The sequence below is a fragment of the Balaenoptera ricei genome, chromosome 7 (assembly GCF_028023285.1).
Source record: "Balaenoptera ricei isolate mBalRic1 chromosome 7, mBalRic1.hap2, whole genome shotgun sequence".
Lineage (NCBI taxonomy): Eukaryota > Metazoa > Chordata > Mammalia > Artiodactyla > Balaenopteridae > Balaenoptera > Balaenoptera ricei.
Genome location: NC_082645.1, coordinates 62,385,934 through 62,408,484, shown reverse-complemented (window position 1 = coordinate 62,408,484; position 22,551 = coordinate 62,385,934). Strand labels below are relative to the sequence as shown.

At 33.9% G+C, this 22,551-nt stretch overlaps 1 protein-coding gene across 1 annotated transcript in view; it reads left to right on the top strand.

Annotated features, from left to right (window-relative positions):
- OLA1 (Obg like ATPase 1) overlaps positions 1 to 22,551 on the top strand; it is a 172,446-nt gene that overhangs the window by 31,139 nt on the left and 118,756 nt on the right. The gene's annotated exons all lie outside the window — the stretch shown is intronic.

Genomic DNA, 22,551 nt, shown 5'->3' with positions numbered 1-22,551 from the left:
AATAATTAATAAAATAAGATTTGCTTAGCTTCACAAGGTGAATTGTGGATTTGTCTGTTGATTGTGACTTAATGTGATTAAGTATCATCTCCATATGAGAAGGCTTATTCCATAGTAAGTATATGCTGTGTTGCTGTCATTCTCTAATTGAATTTTATCCCATTCTGGATTAGACCCATTGAAAAGTGTTTTTATGCAGAAGTAATTTTGTTGATTGTAAAGGCATTTCGAAGTTTTCTTGTGGAATTTGTCTGCATTTTTGCTTTTCCATGTGTTGAAAAGGCAGAATTGATAGAGGAGGGGATTCCATTATTTCAGAGGAGAGAAAATCATCCAGGTTATTTACTAGAGATACAAGGATTAAGGAGAGACTATAGATCAGCTAGTCCTTAATGGAGAGAGGGATATAAAGCAAAGAGAGAAAATAAGTAGAACTATATGTTGGTTTGTGTTCTTTTGACTATAGGAGTGAACCAAGAACATAGTAATTCTCTGACAAAATAGAAAGTTTTAGGTTAAGGCTCAGGTCAAGACTGTACTTTATGGTAATAATATTAATAATATTATAATGAGCAAACGAAGGAAACATAAATTAGAGGTGGGGTCTGGTTCAGTGCTTTTGTTTGTTACTGGCCCTTGACAGATAACTATAAGCAGTTGAGAATGAGCATTTAGAAAATTTGAGTAATTTTTTGGTCATTTGAATTTAATTAAAATATTGTGCTAGTATTTATGTATGTCTTTTAAAAAATTCGTTTGCCTAGTAATTCATTTTTATTGTATTTTACAAAAACCCATAACAGTTTGAGAAGCACTGGTCTAGGTAGCTTTACTTGGTTGAAGGTTTGGAGACACCTTCTGGAAGGGTTTGGGATGTAGGCAAAGAATAAGGTTATATGTTTGGGGGGGGGGGTTTCAGTTATGTTGAGTAGTGTTACCTAATGTCTGTACATTGGCGGGAGCCTCTGTTTTCCTGACAGTTTGTTTTTTCACTGGTTCTGGTGACTGATGTGAGAGTTTCAAAGAGAGGGTAGAATCAAGTGTGACTCCTGGGTTTCTGGACTGGGCCAATTGAATGACTCTTGATGCTACTCACTGAGATGTTAAATACAGAAGGAGCAGCAAGTCTTGGGAGAGAGTCAAAGAGTTCAGTTTGGGACAGTTTTTGAATGTGTACCTGGGACATCCAGATAGGGATGTCTTTAAGGAAGTAGTATTGATAGGGCAGGTATGACAGGAGGATGGGGGCAAGAGAACTGAAGGTTGGGGTGTGAGTGATTGAACTGATGAGTGGGGTAGAGCTTACCATAGGGTAGCAGTGAAGGTAGGAAAGGCCTGAAAAGTGGAAGGATCTATTTCCTGATGAGGTTTAGGAACAGGTATGTTGGCTGTAAGCGGGTGTGTGGTTGGAGAGGGATATTTGACTTAAAATTTTCAGAGCTGGAGCAGTTTCGGGTGATGATAAGTTCCTGAGAATAGCCTGAAACCATTAATATATGTAATAAAGTCCTTGGTTTTGTTGTCTCTTGTATAATATTCATCTGATATGTTTTTCTAACCTTTAGGGGAAAAATGAATTTGGTTAGGAGCATACATACTTTATTGTATTTCATTCAGGCTAAAGATGTTGTTAAGAAAGGGAAAAAAATCCAATTAAACTAGGTAACATGCTTTCTTATAGTGATTGATTTCAAAAATGTTAAACTGTGAAAATATGCACCTTAGAATTGATGAAATACAGTATATATTATTGTACAGTGCACAGAACACAGAATGATACATTTATAACAAGAATTTTTTAAAAACCTTTGTAGAATTACAGGCAATAAAAAAGACTTGAAGAGAATAAAAGGATAAAGTGATTACTTTGAAGCTATGAAAAGTGAGAATTCTTTAATTCCAAATTATGGTATATTTTCATCTTCAACAGGTTATTAAATATGAGTGTGAAATAAAATTTTATCTTTAATATTACTCTTTATAAAGGTTATTTTCTTCAAACGTCTTAAAGTCACCAGAAATACAGTTCATTTGTTTGTTTATTTAATATTCATTAATTAAATAGTAAATGTTTTCTGTTCTGGGTGCTGGAAATATATAGTGGGTAGCAGAATCTAATACATTTTCTGGTTTTATGAAGCTTCTAGTCTAGTGGTGGAAACAGATATTGATTAATTATGTTAATAAATGTGTAATTACATTATTGGATTTGGACTTAAAGACGTACTTGTGAATTGTTTACTTATTTGCTTATTAGCATGTTTGAAACTTGTTTTATTTCTTTACTTCATTTTAATTTTGGTGTGAAAAATCCCATTTTTTATTAATATCTTTTAGTTTCTCTATTTTTAAAAATTAATTAATTAATTAATTTACTTTTGGCTACATTAGGTCTTCGTTGCTGCACGCGGGCTTTCTCTAGTTGCGGCGAGTGGGGGCTACTCTTTGTTGTGGTGCGAGGGCTTCTCATTGCAGTGGCTTCTCTTGTTGCGGAGCACGGGCTCTAGGCATGTAGGCTTCAGTAGTTGTGGCACACAGACTCGATAGTTGTGGCTCGCAGGCTCTAGAGCACAGGCTCAGTAGTTGTGGCGCACGGGCTTAGTTGCTCCATGGCATGTGGGATCTTCCCGGACCAGGGATCGAACCTGTGTCCCCTGCATTGGCAGGCGGGTTCTTAACCACTGTGCCACCAGGGAAGTCATCTATTTTTGTTTTATACAGTTGGTTTAAACTACTAAGGAAAGGGACAGTGTAGGATGATACGTATTAGTGTGTTCAGGACACTTTAAAGCTTTTCATTAGAACTTCTGAAAACAGAGAGAAAAAAATTTTAATGGTAAGTTGTGGTTATTACTGAGTTTTAATTTTTTAATGCTATGTTTCTCTCCATTAGTTTGATTCTTAAAGGTTAATTTTCCCCTCACCTTGTTTATTTCCCTTGGTTATTAGATGGATGTAAATATATACCTTGCATCAAAAATTTATACTTGTTTTAAATGTAAGTAGTTATTTTGACAGGTTTTTTGGCTTTAAAACTTTTTTTTTTTAACTTTTAAATCTAGTTATTTTAACAAGCACTTTTTTTTTAATTGAAGTATAGTTGACTTACAAAATATTAGTTTCAGGTGTACAATATAGTGATTCAATATTTTTATGTATTACACTTCATATAAAGATATTATAAAATACTGACTATATTCCCTGTTACTGTACATTACATCCTTGTAACTTACTTATTTTATACCTAGTTGTTTGTACCTCTTAATGACTTTGAATCTTTAGACCACTCTGTTTTATTCATTTGACACATTATTTGTGGAGCTTCTCTTTTTAGTGTGCTAGATTCTAAGGGATGTAATGGTGAGTAAAAACAAAATGACCCTCCCTTATGGAGTTTACAGTCCAGTGGAGGAGACAGACATTGAATAAATGGTCACATAAACACTAGATGTCATTCTCCAATTGTGTACAGAGAACAGAGACAGTATGTGTGTATGTGAGTGTGTGGTGTTACCTTGAGGAAGTGATGATTTTGCTGAGAGGTAAAGGTTAGGTGAGGGCTAATAAGTTAGCAGCAGGAGGAAAGGAGATATTGATTATTCAGAGTAAACGGCTTGTTTCAAAGGCCCTAGCACAATGAAGGAATTGTCAGCGTAGATAAGATTAATAACAAGGAGTAGGAGTGATGGAAAAGATGTTGGGAGGTAGCTGGGGATTCACCATGTCCACTATATTAAGGATTTTCTTCTCTGATGACTTAAGTATAAAGTTTTGAATGGAGACTTGGGGCAGGGAGGCAGATTAAAGTGTTTACAGGAGTTATTCAGTTGAGTTGCATTTTTAATGTTTTTTTTCATACTTTTGTTTTATTGTATTTTTAAAATTTTTTTGAGGTCTCATTAAATTTCTTTTTAAAATTTTTTATTGAAATATAGTTGATTTTATAATGTGTTAGTTTCACGTGTACAGAACAGTGATTCAGTTATACATACATATATACATGTATACATATATCTGTGTGTGTGTATATATATATATACTTTTTTAGATTCTTTTCCCTTATAGGTTATTACAGAATATTGAGTATAGTTCCCTGTGCTATACAGTAGGTCCTTGTTGGTTATCTGTTTTATGTATATGTTAACCTCAAACTCCTAATTTATCCCTCCCCCCCACTTCCCCTTTGGTAATCATAAGTTTGTTTCCTATGTCTGTGGACCTTTTTTTTTTTTTTTTCAGGTTTCTGAAGACATTTATTTCCAACATAAAGGCAACATTTAACAGTTTGAAAATTCTTGGTCTAAAATTCACATAACTATAGCTTTGGTCTCACAATCCCTGGTTTTAGAAACTTTTTGCATTGCTCTATTATCTGTGGGTCTATTTTTGTTTTGTAAATAAGTTCATTTGTATCTTTTTTTTTTTTTAAGATTCCACAAATAAGCAGTATCATATGATATTTGTCTTTCTCTGTCTGGCTTAACTTCACCTAGTATGATAATCTCTAGGTCCATCCATGTTGGTTGCTGCAAATGGCAATATTCTTTTTTTTACGGCTGAGTAATATTCCATTGTGTGTGTGTTTGTGTGTGTGTGTGTGTGTGTACACACACACACACATATATATATATGTATATATACACATACGTACATACTATACACTACATCTTCTTTATCCATTCATCTGTCGATGGACATTTAGGTTGTTTTCATGTCTTGGCTATTGTAAATAGTGCTGCAATGAACATCGGGGTGCATGTAGATTTTCAAATTATGCTTTTCTCCAGATATATGCCCAGGAGTGGGATCGCAGGTTCATATGGTAACTCTGCTTTTAGTTATTTAAGGAACCTCCATACTGTTCTCCATAGTGGCTGTACCAGTTTACATTTCCACCTGTAGTGTAGGAGGGTTCCTTATTCTCCACACCCTCTCTAGCATTTATTATTTGTAGACTTTTTGAGGATGGACATTCTGACCGGAATGAGGTGATACCTCATTGTAGTTGTGATTTGCATTTCTCAAATAATTAGCGATGTTGAGCATTTTTTCATGTGCCTGCAGTTATTTATCTGAGGTATATGTTCTTTTCTTTGGTCTAAGTGTCAAACTGTTTTTGAATGTTGACAATGTTCTAAATAATCATCTTCCTACTTAATTATTCCCCCTTTCCCAAAGTATTTTGAACGTTTGAAATTCTGCAGAAATTATTTCTTGATCCAGATGTGTTACTCTTCAGCTGACTGCTTTTCAGGTTTCTTGAACCATACAGAACATTTTTTTAATGGTTTGCATGATTTAAAAAACTAAAAACTTTTAAAAAGTAGGAATTTCTCCGTACTTTTGCCATATGGCACCTATGATTTTGGATAAACAACTCTGACTAGCTATGGGTATGTCTATACATTGCTAGTTATATGTATTAACTATAGAAGAGAAATTCTTTATGAATTCATAATTTTCCTTTTTTTCTTTTTCCTTTTGGTTTTCCTTACTTGATCATGTCGTTGAGAAAGAAAAATAACAGTTTCCAGTGTTTGGGAAAAAATAAATAGAAATTAACATTCTAAAAATTACTTAATGGATTAACTGCTTTTGAAAACAAAACAGATACCCATTGTACTTAGTATATATCACTTTTATGGAAAATTTTGTTATGAAGATTTTGTTTTAAAAAGCTAAATACCATGTTTGTTTATTTTAAAAGTTTTTTGAAGCAAATTATCCACATTTCCTTAATAGATTAGTTATTCATATAAGCTGAGTTAGCTTTTTTATGAACCAAAAAACTAGCCTTCATTCACTTTGAAGCAGAAATGCAGATGTATGACGTTCAGGATGTACTTTTCAAAGAAGTTTGTTAAAAATTAGTTACTGTTTAAATGACATTAAAGATAATAATGAAAGGGGAAAAATATCAGAATCATGTTAGCATAAAGCAACTATTTTATTTTTCTGCCATTTCAGTCTAGTGCTTAGAGTAAAGTGGAACGAATGTAGGTTTTATAATCAAACCTGAGTGTGACTGTCAGTTCCTACTTTCTAGCTGTGTAACTGTGAAAAAGTAACACCGTGTCTTTGAACCTCAGTTTTCTCATGTAAAATGGGGATTGTAATACTGTACTTAAAGAATTATTTTCGAGTTTAAATAAGCGATCATTCTGTGTCAGTGCATATAGACTGTTATTTTTAATGCTGCTTCATTGTTTTTCTTGTGAACTTAGATTTTTAATTTCTACATTTTTTAATTATAAATATTTAAAAATTGTGGTAAAATGTTCATAACATAAAATTTGCCATTTTAACCATTTTTGAGTATACAATTCAGTGAAGTTAAGTACATTCACATGTTGTGCACCCATCACCACCATGCATCTCCAGAACTTTTTCATTTTCCCAAACTGAAACTCTGTACCTATTAAACTGTAACTTCCAATTCCTTCTTCCCCCAGCCCCTGTCAGCCACTGTTCTACTTTCTGTCTCTGAATTTGACTACTCTAGGTACCTCATATAAATGGAATCATACAATATTTGTCCTTTTGTGACTGGCTTATTTCATGCTTCATTATTTTTTAACTGCTGCACCATTGTCCACATTATGGAAGTACCAGAGTTTATTGAATTAGTACTTCCTATTTGTGGGCATTTATTTATTTATTTTTCCAGCTTTATTGAGATATAATTGACGTATAACATTGTCAACGTGATGATTTGATATATGTATATATTGTGAAATGATTACCACAGTACGGTTAGTTAACACATCCATCACGTCACATAATTAACATTTTTTTTTGTGTGTTGAGAACATTTAAGATTATTCATTTAGCATCTTTCAAGCATACAATACAGTATTGTTAACTGTAGTCACCATGCTTTATATTAGATACCAGAACTTAGTCATCTTGTGACTGGAAGTTTGTACCCTTTGACCAGCATCTCCCCATTTCCCCCACCCCAGCCCCTGGGGTCTACTCTCTGTAGCCACCAGTCTACTCTTTGTGTCTTTGAGTTTGGCTTTTTTAGATTCCACATGTAAGTGAGATCATACAATATTTGTCTTTCTTTGACTTATTTCACTTAGCATAATGTATGGGCATTATCATTTCTGACTTTTTTTTTTTTTTAACAGAGAATGTTGCTAATGGAATTCTTATACAGGTTTTTTTGTTTGTTTTTGGTACATGTCTGGGTATTTAAGAGATGCCTAGAAGTGTAATTACTAGGCCAATGGGTATATACACTTAGAATTCTATCAGATACATCCAAATTCTCCTCCTCTATCTCCAAGGGGATAATAGTGTTTTAAATTTTTTATTTTTTGAATAATTTTAGATAGGTCATATATTGGAATAGGTAAAACATTTACATGGTTCAAAAAGAAAATTGATATAACATTGGGGTATACATTGAGAAATCTTGTTCCTACTCACATTCTGATTCCTCTGTCTTGCCTTTAGAAGTGAGGCATTTATTAGTTTCTTGTGTTATTTTTTAGAGCAAGGCTTGGGGAATTTTTTCTTTAGTGGGCCAGATAGTAAACATTTTGCTCTGTTGCATGTTGTTCTTTGTGTCTGTGTGTGTTTGCAGCACTTCAAAAAGTGTAAAAATCATTCTTAGCTTTAAGGTCATACAAAAATAGGGCACAAGCTTAGTTTGCTGATCTCTGTTCTAGAGTTTGTTCATACAATGCAGACACATGGAGATATATTATATGTGTCATCTTCGTGAAAATACTTTTATCAGTCTTTTCCTTTGATTTCTTCTATTACCTTTATACTTAAAAAGTTCTTATCCTTCTCATAATCAGGTAAATATTCACAACTGTTTTCTTCTAGTTGATTTTCCATTATTTTTATTGAGATAGAAAATAGATACAGTAAAGTATAAAATGCACAAATCTGAAGTGCATAGCTGGAGGCATTTGTACATGTATATACACTTGTGTAACGACCACATAGATCAGGATAGAGAACATTTCTGTCACCCTTCCCAGTCAGTTCCCCACTCAGGGTAATCACTGTTCTGACTTATATCATCATTGATTAGTTTTGCTTATTCTTGAACTTCTTATAAATGTAATCGCACATTCTATATTCTTTTGTGCCTTCCCCCTTTCTCTTGCCATAATGTCTGTGACATTCATCCCTATTTGGTATATCGATATTGATAATTTGTAGTTTTGTTAAGTTAGAAATTTGGATTTTATCTACTTCATGGGTAATATGCAGGATTATGTCACTTAGTTAACAGAGTTGATGCTCTATCAACTATGTATGAACACATTCTGAACAGATTTTAGTGGGAAGAAGTTTGGGGCAAAAAGAACTGCCAGGAGGTTTTTGTAGTATTTCATGAAGGAAATAATGAGGACTGGATTTCAGAAAACTGTCAGTGGCAGTTGAAGGGAAAGCAAATTTGAGAGACTTTGTAAAGAAGGGATAGGCTTTTCTTACATCTCCCATAAACAGAAGTCTCTTCAAATAAAACTGTTTGCCAAAGATTCAGTATAGAATAGGGAAACAGCGACAATATTATGGGAAGCAAATTCTTTTAAAATTCATATACATGCAGTAACTTGTAACAGGTTTTCTATTTAGAAAAATGATTAATTTTTTCTCTAGGGTTTCGTGAGCCAGTATGACATGTTTTAGAAGCAATGTAACTTCCTATTGTTAAATTTTTAAAGCTTTGAACATGACGAGGCTATTGATTTCACTGAATCTTTAGCTTTTTAAAGCTGGCATTAGAAGTTTTGAAGTGATTTTTCAATAGGAGGCTAAGGTGTTTGTGTGTTATCTGAAGGACAGCACCTTTGGCTCTATCATTGCACCTACTGTCAAGCTGTTTATAGATAAAACTTGTTAGTTTCTCAGCAGCTACTTAGAGATACGACCTTGTAGACTGGAAGCAAGAGTTCTGTTTTCTGAGGTATGGGACAGTTTTGTTCCCAATTTAGAAACATATAGGAGGTCCAGATTTATAGAACTGTTAATTATAAAGTATGTAATCATTTATAGTTATAGGAAACAAAATTTCAAATACAATTTGATTATTTTCAGCTAAATTGGTATGTGTTTGCGTGTGCGTGTATTATGTTGATAGTGATGATGAGAGGATGGGGTATGTGGTGCCCTGTTCTTTCCAGAGTTCTGTTCTCCAGTTGCTTGTTAAAGGGATAAAATGTAGGGAACCTGGGATGACTGTACAGCCAGCATGTTTTTAAACTACCTCTTCAGGGTATGAACAGGCAGTTATGGCATGGCAGGCACTTCAGCATTAACATTATTAGCCTGTCTGAATTGTTTTGGCGTTTTATTTTGATTTCCAGAAGAAGGGAAGTGATTATTAAGTACCTAGTATGAATTAGGTACTATGGTCGATTCTTTCTTTCTAATATATTATTCTATTTAATCTTAACAGTTCTGCAGGATTGGTGTTATCCCAGCTGTACAGATGAGGATACTGAGAGAGAAAGGCTAAGTAGTTTTGCTAGGGTACATAGCTAGTATACTGCGCATAGAGCCCATCCTATTCTCTCTTTCTTTATTTGGCCGAGCAGCGTGGCTTGCGGGATCTTGGTTCCCCCACCAGAGATCGAACCCGGCCCCAGCAGTGAAAGCGCCAAGCCCTAACCACTGGACTGCCAGGGAACTCCCCCATCGTTCTTCTTTAAGTTCTTTTTTCTTTCCAGGTTTTCACCGTACCACATTGCTTTTGTACAGTTTTAGATCTAAATGTTTAGGATCTATGGGACTTCCCTGGTCGTCTGGTGGTTAAGACTCTGCTTCCACTGCAAGGGGCGTGGGTTCGAATCCTGGTGGGGGAAGTGAGATCCTGCATGCCGCGCGGTGCAGCCAAAAAAAAAAAAAAAAAAAAAGTTTAGGATCTATATAGTAAACATGTTCAAGATCCATGTATTTGTGTGTGTGTGTGTGTGAAAGAGAGAGAAAAAGAAAATTCAAGTGCTTGGTATACATTGTTTTTCAGAGACTACCTGCTCTGCACAGTAGTGACCTACAGATATAACTGGAGACTTTTCTGAAGAGACAGGTGCTATATAGTGATTTTAAAAGAATTAGGTTATAGTTTTATTCTTTTGTTGCCAGGAAATATTTATTAAGTACTTACTATGTGCCAGGCTCTGTGCTAAGCGCTTTTTGTGAGGAATTTCATTCAGTTCTCAGAACAAGTCAGAAGTAGGTACAGAGAGGTTAGAACATCTGTCCAAGGTTACATAGCTGGTAGATGGTATAGTTGGGAGTAGTACTCAGTAAGGCAAGTCTGACTCCAAAACCTGCACCGTTAGCCTTTGTACAAGTGCTGACCAATAGAAATATAATGTGAGCTACGTATCTAATTAAAGTTTTTCTGATAGCCACATTAAAAAAGTAAAAAGTGAAATTAACTTTAATAATATATATTTAACCTATCAAAAATATTATTTCAGCATGTAGTCAATATGAAAAATTATTGATATATTTTTGGTGCCATGTCTTTGAAATCTGGTGTGTAATTTATACTTAGAGCACATCTCCGTTCGGACTAGCCACATTTCAAGTACTTTATAGCCTCATGTGGCTATGGCTACAGTATTAGATAGCTCAGCTCTACACTATATTCATAGAAAGAAATTTGAAGAGATACATCAAATTGTTGATAGGTTTTTGGGAGAATAGAATTGGGATGGAGAGAGAGGTGGGTGACTTTCCTTTTTAGATCGTTGGCTTTTTAAAAAGTGAACATGTATTATTCTGATTTTTAACACATGAGGAATTTTCTTATTTAAATACCAATGTAAGGTATGCACAAATGATTCAAATAAAATTCTAAGGAGTTCTGTATTAAATTAAGGAGAAGATGGCTTTGGCTTAGAATGCAGTGATTCAGGAGTTGTCAGTGATCTTCTGCCATCTCTGTAAAATGTTTGATTTTTAAGCTGGGCTAATCAGGATAGTTCTGCCAGGATGATTTAGTTAAGAATTTTACTCTCAGGTAACTAAATTAGTGGGTTCTGTTGTTAAAGACGTACTTCATTGAGAGCTCCCACACATTATATTTGTATGGTCTGTTCTGCCATAAAGATACTTGCGTTTCACAGGGAGATCAGCTCGGTGCTTTGTGACCACCTAGAGGGGTGGGATAAGGAGGAGGGGAGGGAGACGCAAGAGGGAGGAGATACAGGGATATATGTATATGTATAGCTGATTCACTTTGTTATAAAGCAGAAACTAACACACCATTGTAAAGCAATTATACTCTAATAAAGATGATAGAAAAATAATTTATACAACATCTATACTGCATAATATTTTGCAGTCTTTAAAAATGTTAATGTAACTCTGTGGTCATTGAATGAAAATACAATCACCATATATTATTACATGCAAACATAAGACTGCGAAAGAACATTTATAATGTGATCTTATTTTTAGTAAAATACAAACACATAGAAGAAAATCTGCAAAAATATATGCAAAAATGCTAGCAATAGTTACATTTTGTTAGAGGGAATATAAGTAATTTTCGCTTTTTTTTTCTGCCTTTCTGTTGTCACAAATATTCTCAAACTAAATATATTCTGACCAGGTATTGTTTTGTAATTAGAAAAATAACCTGTAAGACTGGTTTTATTTTGAAAGAAAAGAAAGATAATGTAGTTCTGAAAATTAATTTTGATTATTTTCAAAAATATTTTTCTCTGTTTGAATCTTTAGCAGACAAAAAACCCCTGTAAGTAATTTAGAAGGAAAACAAAATGAAAGAATTTCATAAAGAGTAAAAATACCTAAGACTTTCCAGTTTTATTTTATTTTGTTTACATTATATACTAATTCCACATTCCATCACTCCCTTTTTCTTTCATGTTTTCCACAAATCCTACTGTCTCTGTCACCTTTAAGTTAATAAATTTTGGGTAAGAAAAAAAATGTGTATTTCTAAGATACCTTACTGTTATGTAGTGAAAGTGTGTGTGTGTGTGTGTGTGTGTGTGTGTGTGTGTGTGTGTTTGTTGAGGGGAGAAGAGGGGGCTGTGGGGAAGGCAGGACTGCCTTTATACCTTTTTGTTCTAATAACAGACTAGTTCCTTTTTGTGCAGGTATCTCTTCCCCCATTCCATGTATTCTTGGTAAGGGGATATTATCCAGCTTCCTCCTTCTACCCCAGGAGGCTGTGGGCGCTTTTTCTGTGCCCTTGCCAGGTAGAGCCAGGAATTGGCCACCTAACCTGAGCTGGGCTTTGAACGATGAAAAGATTGAGTTAAGGTCGTTGAGAGCTCAGTATTTCATTTCATCTGGGTTTTTTCCCCCCAAGAGTAAGAATGATAATAGGAAAAGAAGCAGTCTTCTAAATAGATTCTTAACATTTTTATTGTCTTTACACCAGTTGTTTTAATATGCCCAGTGCAGTCATCTAAACAAAATTCCTTTGTTAATTTGTCAACGCAAAGGAAAACCCTTGCTAGCCATGCCAGCCCATTGTTTGAGATATAATCACTAGCTATCTACTTGATATCAAGAAGTATTCCCTTAAAATAGATTGAATTATATGCAATTTAGGTACAAAAACGTGTGCTTTAGAAAAAAAATGAGTGTCATTCCATAGTCCACATAAAATTTTAAGTTAATTATGTGTTTATCCTCACCCCCTTTCCATCATCTCTAATAAGAAGGCAGTTTTGGTTTTATCAGATTTCTCTACCTTTTGATTATAAATGGCTAAACAGATGCTGTTACTTAAAAAAAATATTCATTATGTTTAAAAACTTTAAATGATATATGGTTATTATAAACAAAATTGGAAATAATTAAGATGTTCACAATAAAATTTCATGTTTGTCCCTTGTTTCCAGTCTTCAGAAGTAACTGCTTTTCTTTTCTTTAAAATCTGAAAGGATATATGCTTATTTTCTTCTCCTGATTACAGGGAGGAATTTAGTTTCTACTTGAATTTACTTTCCAATGTTTATTTTCCTTAAAAAAAGGAGTCTACTTCAGTAAGTAGAACATTTCCGTTTTGGGAATAATTGCTAATTGTAGTTCGATTTTGATGTCATATCTTTTTATTTTGAAAAATCTCTGCAGTTCTATAATTCTTAGGAAGCGTGTCTGTCACCCCCCCCCCCCACACACCCCAGGATGATTTTAAGCCCTTGACTGATTTTACTTCTCTTTTGGGCTTACCCCTCTGAAGCTGGGCAGACAAGTTCTTACAGGATAGAATTAAGATTAATCTATGTCGATGATTTCTGTGCAGATGGTTAGACTTTTTGGTCAGGAAAAATAAAAACCTTATCCTTTCTCCTTTGTTATCAATGGCAGATGTGTCTTCACTCTGTTTTGTATTAGTTACTCTGTATCTGTTTAAATTTCATAGGTCTAAATTGCTTAGTTAGAGCTTTAACAATAAGATTCCAGAGTGCTACTATAGTTTTGTTGCTTGTGTTTGCTAAAAAGGGATGAAGGTAACATTGATGGAAGAAATAGGTTTTAAGTTGCCTTTCTAGTTGTAACCCTCAAGGCACTATGACTTTATTGAACTGCTAAATGAGAAGGTAAAAAGGCTTTCATTTAATTGCCATCCCCCCTTTTAGTTGTTAGGTGTTTATATGTTTTGTAAATCACCTTTAATTACCATGGACATAAATTACTGTTTTTCAAGAGACCACCTCCCCCCTTCCTCATAAGCACGTCATTTAAGAGTTTAAAATGAGTCACGCATTTTTGCCTAAACACAAATTGCCAATATAAAGCTGTCTTTGATTGTATCCTAAAATAATGGAGTTTTTTTCCTTTGGGTCCTGTAATTTTCTTTTTCAGCAGTATTTATTAAATTAATCTAGTATTGGATTGCAGTAAACAATCTGACCAAAAAGCATATGTTTTCTTTGTTTCTTCGGTACAAATTCAATGGGTTAAGTAATTATGCAGTGGTTCTCATCTACATATACAATGCATTCTAATAATCAACTTCTGTTTACTGTGGAAATAATGCAGCAGTAGGAAACAGTTCCTTCTAGTTTGCATTGTAATATTGTATGCATTGTAATATTGTATGCAGTAATCTACTAGCTGTTTACAATTTAATTGCTTGAAGGTATTCTCATATTCATGGTGGTCTTATATCTACTTTAGGTGCTTGAGGCATTCTCATTTTTTTTCTAGATTGTCTTTTCAGACATGTTTTAGAGGTCTCCTTTCCTGTCCTCTGCTCAAAATAGCAACTATATGGATTCTTTTTAAAACTCTTCTCTCACTAACGAGTTGAAATCACTCAGGGATGGAAGGGCAACTTCTAAGGTCCTGGAGAGTCTCTTGATCTTTTAAACATTAAATTTTGAACCACATTTTTCTTAGTTGTCAGAACATTGTCATTCTGTTAAGTTAAAAATGTAAGTTTGAGACTGATTTGGTTTTGAAAACCAATGTATTCATTGTTATACTTGACTTGCATGGATGAAATCAGATGAGCACTTGTGTTTTATCACAGTGTGAGTCTTCAATTTCCTCATAACTTGTCCCTCTGCAGATTTGACATTGACACCCATAACCACCCATTGTGGGCCTGATACAGTTTTCCTGCATCAGTGACTTAAAATTTTGAGCTTACGGGTTGCCAGCCGAGGCAGTTGAGGGAAAGGCAGGGCTTCCTCTAAGGGCTGTAGGTTGTGTAGCAGCACTAGTCCTTTGGAACTGGAAGATTCCTCTTCTCTCCACTGGTGAGGTCAAGGTGTCTCCTCAGAACCCCCAGGCTGCCCGTGAACCTGGAATTATCTTGTCCAGGTCTGTGACGTCTCCTTCCTGGTGCATCTTCTCCTCCCACCCTAACCCTGTCTTTGCTGTCCTTGCTCCCAATGTAGGAGGGAGGAAGGAACGTTGCCTGACTGGCCTGGACTTGACTGACTCAGTTCTTGCCATTGGGACCTAAAGAAGACCCCGTTGTTCCACCAGACGTTTAGATATTTTGCACATCACATAGGTAAAGAGTTGGGTCAGGTGAAGGTGGTTTTGTTCCTCTTCCCCCTTCCCTGTGTTGAAAGGGACAACTGTGTCCACCTTCTCTTTAGACCAGTTGTGAGGGTCTTCTCTTGTATGCCAGGGTGTCAGATGGGTAGAACTGAAACACTGGTTATACATTAATTTATAGCTTTCTGAGAATAGTGTTCTCCCTCACCCCGCAACTAAATTTATTGTTCACATGTTAATAAAGCTTTAGTGTGAAAATGTAAGGGATTGAATGTACTCCACCCATTTTCCTAATTTGTTTTTTCCATCTTTGTATATTCAGATTGAATTCTGATTTGTGTATTATGAGTAAAATGTTTGGGAAAAAACTAATTAAAATTATTTTGAATACAATTTTTAAAAACAATTGAAACAATGTTACATTAGGGGTTACAGTCAGACCAAGGGTTGATATTTTATTTTAAAGAACTGAGGAAAATAAAGCCCCATTAAGGAAATTTACTGCAGGTTATGATTTTAAATATAGAACCCCAGTCTTATTATAATCACCATTTAGATATGATCTGCTATTTATAAACTCATGGTTGTAGTAATAGGAAGGAATCAGTTGAGTAATAGGGAAAGGAATTTATTGAGTTAGGAGTAGGCGCTTTACAGTGCTCTCATTCGATTCTCCCGAGAACCCTATGAGTTAGATCTTATTAACCCATTTTAGAAATGAGGAAACTGAGTCTCAGAGAGTTTAAATAACTTTGGAAAATCACACAGCTACTGAGTGGCAGAGTGAAGATTTTTAGCAAAACCCATACTTTAATTGCTACCCTATGTTTACTTCCTAAAGCTATTTTATTGCTTAAAATTATATCATAAAACATTTTTCTTGTTTTAGAATAGCTTTAATATTAATAATAATTTTTAATGAGAGGATAATATTGTCAGTGATCTATGATTTATCATTTCCTAGATACTGAATATGTTTTCAGTTATTCTGCTATGATAGATAACTCTTCAGTGAGTGAATATTCGTATGTCTTTTTGCCTTTATTGTATTATTTGCTTAAGAAATATTTATTGGAGAGAAATTAATAAATCAAAGGATACACTTCTTTTACATTTCATTTCTTGCTAGCCATTGCCATGTTGATTTTCAATAGGGTTTCTTGAATTTGCTTTTTGTAGAGATTACCATACCCCATTAAACCAACTGTAAATACCCGTTGTACAGCGTATATTGGGAACAACTTAAAGTGTACATAAATCAGTGAAATAAGATTACATGGTAACTGTTTACCCTATGGAGAGTAAAGGGGAAAAGCTGAGTGACTTTGATAAGAAAACAGTTGGCGAAGCCCCAAGAGTGGGACTGTTCCTAGAGAACAGTTGTTGGAAGAGAATGGAGGAGCTTGAACGCACTGGAATTTACCAGGGGATTGGTTTGTACCTGGTTTGCTTTTCTTGGCAGGGTTTTGTGGTTAATCTCTGAGTTAAATTTGATGTAAATTAAGACCAGACTATAATTTGAATTTGAATTTTAATCCTTCTTTGTTATAATCCCTTTTTGTTCTTTTTGTCAGCCTTTCTTTGCTAACATTGTAATTCGTGGATGAGAATTTTAAAGTTTGCTTCATTTGATTTGAGAGGCATTAGGAGACTGGCATATTTTACTTGCAAATAGAAGATTTAAACTGAGTATTTACATAGAAGGATTATGTTATAAACGTCACTATGTTTTTTCACTAAATGACTTGTTAGGTAATATTTTATTAGGAAATCTAATGAAGGAAACAATGTTATTTCAGATGGTATACTTAACCCTGGTGTCTGTGAAAATATATGTACATATTTATATATTGTATTTTCCTATCATTTTTGATAACTGCCCCATACCAGCTAAGGCAGAGTGGTAGCTAATCTTTACTGGACTGATGATGATATCCCTTGACAGTGGTGGAAGGAACTGTTCTGCCCAGCATTTTCCCATCATCTCCTTTCTTTCCCTTTACATGACATGAAGAATAACAAGTACTATTACCAGAAGCTTTATTTATTGAGGATTAATATGTTATAGGCAGTATCTGAAAGCTTTATTATTACATCTGTTACCTCATTTAATTTTTCACAAGGTTTACTTGAAGTATGCACTACTATTCCCATTTTACGTACTAGAGAAACAATTAGAGAGGTTAAATAACTCAGGTTAGTAAATGGCAGAACTGGAAGTTGAATTTGGGCTCTTTGATCTAAAGCCCTTCCTTTTAACCATTATCTCATATGTTGTGTACATTTTTAGTTAAATTGACTATAACATTCATGGTCCCGTGTTTCAAGTCTTTAGTCTCCTTTGCCTTAGAACCTAGTTACTTCAAGGAAATCTTCACATTCTGTTTTTGAACTTAAAGTACTCATGGTAATTACTTTGAGGTTCACAAGCACTTCTTAGGGATAAAGTTCAGAGGGAAGGAGAGATCATGTTTAGTCAGAGAAGTTGTGATTTTTGCTTGGTTCGTAAAGATGTTTTGTGTGGGTTTCTTTGAAGGTAATTTATGTATGGTAAGGGAAATACGGTTAGAAAGTGGATGCTTACTGTTTATTAGCATCAATGTATCAGTATTTTGTCTGGCATTTAAAAAATGTATTTAAAGGTTACAGGATCTTATTTTTACTAAATAAGGGTTCCATTGAAACACTTTTCTGACTTAAGCTTTTTCCCCCCTCTTGGGCATTTGGGTGGAATACAAAAAAATGGGATATATTGGCATTTTCCTAGGATAGAGTTGGCACAATAATGAGATGGTTCATTGGCATCCTCTAAAGGTGATTGGTGATACTTTTTGGATCTCTTTTGATACCACACTAGTAGTCTTTGATAGTTTTATGCTATCTGGTATGATATGAAGGAGGTTCCTGGCTTATCTCTTCTATTTCCTGCCCCAGGTCTGGTAACAGCACAGTGTCCAAAGAATGTTGGTTCCTTTTTCTAACTGCTATAGTCTTTCTCACTCAGCTATCTCTCTTTATATCCCCTAGAGAAATTCATTTTTTTTAAAAAGAATGCAATTTTTCCAGCCACTTGTCTCCATATGGAAAGGTGGAAAATTATCTTAAAAAGAGTGGGGATTAATAACCTCTAAGCAGCAGTTCTCAAACTTTTTGGTCTCAAGACTCTTTTATATTCTTAAAATTATTAAATATACCGAAAACTTGTGTTTATGTAGGTTAATATCAATCAATATTTACCATATTAGAAATTAAAACTAAGACTAAAAAATTTCTTCTTAATGCATTTTAAAATAACAGTGATAAACCCATTATATGTTAACATATTTTTGAAAAATAATTATATTTTCTAAAACAAAATAATGAGTGGGATTGTTTTATATTTTGCAAATCTCTTTAATATCTGGCATAATAGGGGATAGCTGGATTATATTTGCTTGTACACTTAATCTTTTGCAATATGTTGATTTGGGTGAGATGAAGAAAATCTGGCCTTATACAGATATGTGGTTTGAAAAAGGAGGAGCATTTTAATAACCATTTCAGATAATTGTGAATATTATTCTTTGATACTACATCAAAGCTTGACAAATAGAAATTTCTTAAAAGTTAATTGAAATGTAGAATCTGCAACTATAGCAATGGACTCTTTTTCTCTCATATTAAAGTCCATTGGTCTATTTTGTACTTTGAATGACTCTCCTACCCATGCATGCCTTTAGTCATTTGGAGAATACCAGTTCTCAGTGAGTGATGCAGATCTTTTAAATTATGACACATTTCATTATACAACAGCACAAAATCACATCTGTTAATATCACCACAGATCTCATAAGAAAAGTCTTTAAATATTGGGAAGCTGTCAAGGTCATGGTGGCAGTTACAAGTTTTCCAAAATTTTAATTTTCATTTGAAAGCCTGAATTTTATCGTTTATAATAAAATGGCTGCCAGATACTATAGATTAAATAACCATGGTTTGAATGTCAGTTGTTCTTTCGAGTAGAAATGGTGCTCCATGGAAAAAGTGGCTAGTTCAGCTTGCAATTCAAATGCTTTTCCGTGACAACTATTGTACTTTGGTATGTAGCAGAAGTGTTTTATGTGTACGTCTGTGTCCTTACCCAGCATATTAAAAAGATGTGTACCCAAAGCTGAGATTTAATAAAATTAATAATTTTTACTCTCATTAAGGACATTCTTAGGTGAAACTTGATTATTGTTTTTGTATGTGTGTGTGAAGTAAACAATGATTATTAGTACAGTTTGGCATCACTACCTTGATTCATGCTAACATCCTGGTAGTTCTTAGCATTGATTTTGTACCATGACTACAAATGTCAACACAGTGAGAAAAACCAATAGCATCTTATTATTATTACGACATAATGTTTTAAACTTGCACACCCCTCAGGGGTCCATGGACCACACTTTGAGAACCACTGTTCTAAATTCTTTGAAAATGCCCAGAAGTCTTCGTTAGTCTTTATGAATCTATCTACATCTTTTGTTCATACAACCTGGATTTCTTCAAGTTCCACTGTCCCAGGTAAATGTAAGTAATTTATCACTCAACTTTATCATTTTCGTTTTGCGAGCATCACATACAAAATTTTACTGCAGATGTGCAGAGCTTTCAGCTACATGGTCATTTGAAAGGGCTTTGAATAATAGACATTGCGTATATCAGCCTACAAATGAATATTTGTATGTAAATATTTGTGTGTAAATAAATTGGATGTTACATATATATCCTAGAATTAAACAGTTGTAATGTGAGTTTTAGAGATAATTCAGTATTCCTTGGTTGTATTGATATTAATGTGACTATAAGGGATGTTGTAGATCACACTTGCCTGTTTATTTTTTCCTCATTTTTTAGTGACTTAAGTCTACCCTTCTCCATCCCCAGTTGTTGCTCTTTAAACTAGAACAGTTAAAATCATTTAAGACAAATAAGGATCCTTTGTGTACAGGAATATTTGGGAGTAGGAAAAATCTTTTAATCATAATCCATTCCTAATCAAATCTTTTTCTGTGATTAGTTCATTGCAGTGGCAGAATTGGGGTAGTGAGTATGTCTTAAACTTGAAGTTTTATTTCATTCTACTTTGCATTATTCTCTTTTAAGAAACAACATGAAAAACAACATAGCTTCTAGTGCTCCAGTAAAAGTTTAGATTTTTAGGTTGAGTGGTGGTGGTAGTGAGGAATGCTAGTCATTTTGGACACTGCCATCTGTTTCACTTTTTTCCATCAATGAGAAAACACCTCTAACACTGATAGCTAATTAGGCCTAAAGAGCTTGGGTGTTTGTTTCTTGCTTTTATGGGGAGATTTTGGTCCAGCACTGAATAATAGTACTCCGATATCAATTAATAAGAATAGATTTTTAAAAAATTTTGAAAATATTTTAACCTAAGTTACTAAACTATGAAATACACTGGTAATATATTAACACATTGGCAATATATTAATATACTGTCTCATATAAATACTTTTAGCCCAGTATTAATCCTAGTTTGTCTGGTTCAACGTCTTTTTTATGTTGGGAATACTGTATTTCCCTGTAGAAGAAACCTTTTGCCTATTCAAAGATTAAAGCAGATATTCTGGCAAAACATTATAAAAATGTTGATAATGAACAATTTAAGAGCTTCACTTCAGTATTTTCTTTTTATAAGCCACCTGTTGTCTTATGTGCCTAGTGTATACATTTGAACAAAGTGCTCATCACTTGTCAGCCATCAGTGGCAGCATAGAAATTACTTGTGGTACTTGCTTTGCAAGAAGTTCTTTTGTATTTGTGACATCAGCTTTGTTTTATACAATTAAAGTATTACACGCTAGAATAATCTAAATTGCAACCACTAAACGGTGATTTAATTCTTCTTGCCTTGAACTGAATTTGTTTACTGATTATATGTAGCTGTTGACTACTGTTTAACATGACAGATTCATAAAAATTTCCCCCTAATTTTGGTAGCAAATAAGGTGGTTATATTATTAAAGGTTTTTCTCAATTTAAAAATTTGCCTTCAATAAATATTACATAAAGGGATAACACGTTGAAAACCCTGCGTGTGTGGATAATCCTTCTCATATGATTTGATTTTCAAATGAAGTTTAATACTTCTAATATGATATATTCATGATCACTTTAATAGTATTGTTCTAATTTTTAAATTCCCAGTTAAAAGTGTTTGCAGTCATTTTTATTCATTTTCTTCTGTTAAAAAAGAACAAAGTATAACTGTTTGATTAAGACTTAAGATTGATACTAGAATAAATATTTAGACTGTTAGATAACTCCTCTTATACTTATAGTAGCATTAACTCTACACAGCAATCTGGATGCTTAGATAACTTTACCAGTGGATTTTAAGTAATCTGAGTATATCCTTTTTGTTGTCTTGTTAATAGTCCTGGTTATAATTTTTTTAAATAAGTTAACAGCACTAATATATTGACATTATTTAAAATGACAAATATTTTATCCAGATAATTTTTTCAGTGAACAGATTTCAGAACTAATGGAATAAAATTACTCACTTAAAGCAAATTTATCTTGTATTTTGTATAAAGCTTAGGTAGGAATGCCACTATTCAGTTATATTATAAAGGTAAAGTATAGTATAAATACATTTTCCAAGGTAGCCAGTGGTATATTTCTGCAATATAATTGGCTTCCTACACCTTGACAATAGTTTGTATACAGAAACTCTACATGAACTACTACAGAAAATTACTCCCAAATAAGACCTTTTTGTTCTTTTCAGAAACAGTCTGAAACTAAATGGGAACTTTATGTTTGCAGGAACAAAATTTGGAATTTCTTTTTCACTGCATGGTTGCTCTGATGTAAATGATGTAATATAGTGGACATTAGTATATAAGTAAATGATCAAATGAGTCATAAGATGGAACATCTGCCTCAGAAGCCCTTTCAGACAGCATAAGCTATGCCGTTGAAGTCTCTAATCAGTGCATCTGTCCCTGAGACTTCAGTGGTGCAAGGATAGTTTTCTATTTTGGATTAGTTACTATATGAAGACAGTATATTAACAATTTTTTTTTGATGCATGCAACTGGAAAATTTGTGCCTGTGATATCTGAATAAAAAATTAACAGTGATTTTTTTTTAAAGCATAGTAATAATTAAGGGATGGCAATGAACTTATAAACTTTTACTTTTACCTGCCTTAAAGTGGTTATTTATGATAGGATTTTACATTGCAGACCTGTAGATGCTTACTGGAGGAAATTTTCTTGCAAATACTGATGTTACAACAGGAGAGAAATCCAGATGGAACCTGAAGCACAGCAGGATTCAGATAGGATATTTAACTAAAACAGAAGCCTGTATTTTGGGTCCCTTCTGAGCTGGAGAATTCCTATAGTTTTAAAATTGCCACCAGAGAGAGTTGGGGTGCTGGGGGGAGGAAGGGTGGGCAAAGGAGGGAGAGTATGTGCACGTTCATGTGTTTCATACAAAGTAAAAACTTCTAACCAAACGCATTGTAGAATACCAGATGATGATAATGACATACAGAGAATTGTGGTATATGTATGTGTATTTTATTCTTAT